Consider the following 4,804-nt stretch of genomic DNA (forward strand, 5'->3'; position numbering starts at 1 on the left):
CGGCAGGTTCCAACATCCCCTCCCACCCTGGACCCATATTGCCTTCCACTCTACCTTCGATGATCGTTTCACTGCGGGGGGGAATTACAGTGTCCACAGGTATTGTGACGACTTGAGGCTTTCCCAGGTCTGCCGGAACAATGAGGGGAAGGCGTTTGCCCATTATCCTACATTCATTTTTCTCAAAATCCACTACAGCTCCGTACTTGTGGAGAAAGTCGAACCCTAATAAGACCTCCTGAGATGGCACATCAGCCACCAGAAATTCAGCAACCACTGCCAGCGAGTCAAATTGACAGATGGTTTGCCACTTCCCCAGGATTCCCATCCCCCCACCATTTGCAGCCGATACTTCCCCATGGTGACCATCCAGCTGTGATCCCCCATTAGTAATATTTAACCAGATTTCTTTTGGAATCACAGAGAATGTTGCACCACTATCAACCAATAGCAAATAATCTGACCCTCCTACTTTTGCTGCGATATATCCAGAACCCCCATGGTTACCTGCAGAGGCCACAGTTGTCTTAATGCACTCGGGGGCAGGCAGTTGGCCTGCGGTACCTGCCCCCTCTAGTTTCCCTGCAGATATGGGCAGTTACGTCTGATGTGCCGGGTGCAACCACATTCCCAACACCCCCCTCCACTGTCTCTGTACCCCTGACTGGCTGCTCCACTAGGTGGCGCACTATTACGCCCACGAGCCCCACCAGAGGGTTCAGTGGACTGCACCGGATTGGGTGCCTTGGGGGTTAATTGCATATTTTTAACAGCTGATTGAAGACATGCCACATCCTGCCTTAACCCCTCCACTACTCCCAACAATACACCCATCTGCTCTTCACTGCTGGATTTTACATTTGACACACCCATCACTTTGGCCTCTGGAGTCACGTGATGAGACTGCTCCAGATTTCTCAGCAACTCCATTTCGGAGGACAGTTCAATGGCTTCCTCTAATGTTTTAGGCTTGGCAGCTCGTAAGCTAACCCGGAAATCACCGGTAGCGAGATGTAATATGAATTGATCTCTGGCCAACATATCACGGGTGCGGTCATCAGCGGAGGGATATGCCCTATTGGCAAGCCTCCTCAAAGCATTTCCAAATTCCCTGGCCGTCTCATGTGGACGACGGCGGCGGGAAGTGAAACTAGCCCTGCCCCAATCATCGCTATCACAGGGCTCGAAACACCGTGACATAGCAGCTTTTAACAGGACATAATTGTTTTTAGCTTCAGTAGGCAGCCCACTATACATATCACGTGCACGCCCAGACAGTAAGAGAGACATGAACTTGAGCTTGAGTGCCTCGTCCCAATTATTAACTTCAGCGGCCAAGTCAAACTGTTCTGACCAATCAGACCACTCACGGCCTGCTCCTGTAAATGTCTCCGGCATAAAAACCGGACGGGGAGTCTGTCCGCCCACAGGACGCACAGACAAGGGATTCACTTGAATAGCGCTAGTGGATGGGGCCTCCCCATTGCCCCCCCCATTTGGGATATTTTCTGCATCCATATTGTTAAAGGGCTAACTTTACCAAGTGTTACTTTTGGGAGATACAAGATCCCACCGCTGCCACCAGTGTAATAAACCTTGTCTCAGGTATGAGAAGTGTAAAGAGCCCGCCCTACAGAATATTTCAACTGTGAGCATTGAATAATGGAAGAGAACAACCCAGGTACTATTTCACAGCACGGATCATTTATTAATTCACTCTTAGACAATAATAAATATGCAGTCATATAGATTCCTTCCCCCACCCACTACAACCCCTTTAAAGCACAGTACAAATCATGGACAGAATGCCATCAGCCGATGGACTTTCCAACATTAAATATTCAATCTATACATTTCATAAGCAGTTTAATAATTCATCCTAATTAAAACCTACACAATATACTCTACACAATACAATTAGTCTATGATGATCACAATATATAATATCCATGTACTGACTGACTGACTGTCTTTAACGCGCTATATGTACTTAACTTTCCACAAGGAAACGACCCCCCACAGGGTCGGAGCTGTGTCGTTGGCTCGGCTGTTAGTTTGTCTGTGTTGGTGTGTGGGAAACACCGCCGGTCCAACGCCGTGAGTGATCTCCGTTGACTGTAGGAGACCGCTCGCCCCAAACTGGAGAACGGAACGAGAGCACTCCTATGTCCCCGCTATATTTCTCTCTCCCTGCCTAACGCAGGAACCTGGCCCTAAGCCCCTGACTATCTTCGCCGCCGGCAGCCCTAAACAGCGTGCGAACGGCACCCACCCCCCTCCGTAGTGAGTGCACAACCAAATCGTTGGCTCAACGCCAGCAACATAAACAGAGCTCCGCTCTCCAGACACCCCGTATCATACTGAGCAAGACAGTTTTATAGTTTCACCTTCCTCAAACCTATCATGTCCAGCCGTGAGTGATCAGCGCGACGCACGTCTCACACTCAGGTGGTGGCCATCAGTCTGTGATTGACAGTTGTCATTTCTGACGTCACTCCAAGTTCAGGTTCACTACACTATCATTAGGAACGACAGAAACAGGCATGGTGGTGGTGTGTGCATGTATATTCACAAAGACACTGAATACGTTACTCGTACTGACTTACAGCATGATGAAATTGAAACTGTGTGGGTTGAATTAATTTTCAAAAATGCATAATCAGTATTAGTTGGCACTGTCTATAGACCGCCTGATCAGCATGGGTTCTATGATATACTTGAGGGGTGCTTAGCTGGGGAGGAATGTCTAGAGGAAATCCTGATTGGCGACTACAATACAGACATGCAACGTAAGGAAGCACCTGTGTCATTCAGTAAGTTCTGTGATCTGCATAGTGTCAGTCAGCTAATTACCCAACTTGAACTGAAGAATCTGGATTGGTCCGATGAGCTCAGGAGCTCACTAGTCGAGGAAGCATGGCTTGGCTTCAAAACCAAATTTACATCAGTACTAAACAACATGGCTCCTTTGAGAACCATCAGGGTCAAAACCCGCTCGGAGCCATGGATGAATTCGGACATACTGACTGCAATGAAAGCCAGAGATAATAAATGCTCTGAACTTCTTAAATGCAAGTCCAAGCTAGCCAAGTGCTTCGACAGTGATCTCCAAACCCAACTGGGCATCCTAAAAACCCAACGAAACAAGCTAAGAAACATTGTAACTACCATGACTAAATCAGCTAAAAGTAACTTTATCAATGATAAAGCAGAGGAAAACAAAAGCAATCCTCGTGAGCTCTGGAAGCTACTAAACAATCAATTAGGCTGCAGAAACTAAAAACCAGGTTTTCAAACATAAACATCAAATCGAACGAACAAATCATCACCCACATAGTAAACCTCTCCATCAAACAGGGACAGGTCCCCCAAGATTTCAAACTGGCCAAAGTAACCCCCTTGCACAAGAAAGGGAGTAAATTAGACCCCGGCAACTACCGCCCTATTTCTATTCTAAGCTCCATCTCGAAAGTGATGGAAAAAATTGTCTATGAACAGGTTGAAAAGTATCTTGCCACAAATAAATTAATGTACGATTTCCAATCTGGCTTCAGAACATCCCACTCCACTGACACATGCCTTCTCTATTTGAGCGACCACATCAAACATGAGGTGGATGCTGGCAAATACTGCGGCATGGTCATGCTGGACCTCCAAAAGGCTTTTGACACCGTGAACCACTCTATACTGGTTAACAAGCTAAAAACAATTGGTTTCGATAGCACATCAGTGAGCTGGATGCAATCCTACCTGGAGGGGAGAGAACAGATGGTGGAGGTGAATGGAACACTGTCCCCCCCTCCCAGTGAGCTGTGGCGTTCCACAAGGAAGCTTACTAGGACCTTTACTGTTCCTAATATATGTAAACGACATGACATCAGCTTGTGACTGCAACTTGTTCCTGTTCGCAGATGACTCGGCACTGCTAGTCTCGGACAGGAACAAACTGCAGGTTGAAAAGGCCCTCAGCTCTGAACAATGTTATCACACGTAAAGATGAAATGACCTACCTAGGTTCCATCCTGGAGGCTAATCTTTCCGGTGATGGCCACCAACGTAATCAAAAAAGTCAACCAAAGAACAAGATTCCTTTACAGGATCTCCTCACTGGTCAACAAAAACACCTTGAAGACCTTAACAGGAGCCCTCGTACAAGGTTTCTTTGACTATGCATGCACCTCCTGGTACCACAGCACCTCAAAGGCCCTTAAAACTAGGCTCCAGACTTCCCAAAACAAACTGGTCAGGCTCCTACTTGGCCTCACCCCCGAACCCACCTCACCCCTGCCCACTTTGACAGGCTGGAATGGCTTAGGGTCGACGACAGAGTACAGCATCTTGCAATGGGTCTGGTCACCAAGATACCCATGTACCTGTCTAGATACTTCCTTAATGTTAACGAAGTCCTCACCCACAAAACCAGAGGAAGTGCAACGAATCATGTACATCCCAGATTCGGCACAAACAAGGGACAATTCTTTTCGCTCCTATGCCACTAAAATGTGGAACGCCCTACCAACAGTCATTAAGACATGCGAATCCCTTGACTCCTTCAAAACCGCTCTCAAAGTACGGACGGCTGCAATTCGAAACTGGCCCCCGTAAAAATCTGAATCCCCCCCCCACCGCCCACCCCTTTTTCCCCTGTTTTTTTCCCCCTTTTTACCTCCCTTATGATGAATTCCTGTTCTGTTCTTTGACTATATAGAAGTGTCTATTTGTACGTCTCTAAATGTTTTGATGAATTGAACAAGGTGGACCCTCTTGTAAACAAGTGTAATGCTTAATTGGGTCGTCCACTCAC

This window comes from Electrona antarctica (genome assembly GCF_951216825.1).
Source record: "Electrona antarctica genome assembly, chromosome: 19".
Taxonomy (NCBI): domain Eukaryota; kingdom Metazoa; phylum Chordata; class Actinopteri; order Myctophiformes; family Myctophidae; genus Electrona; species Electrona antarctica.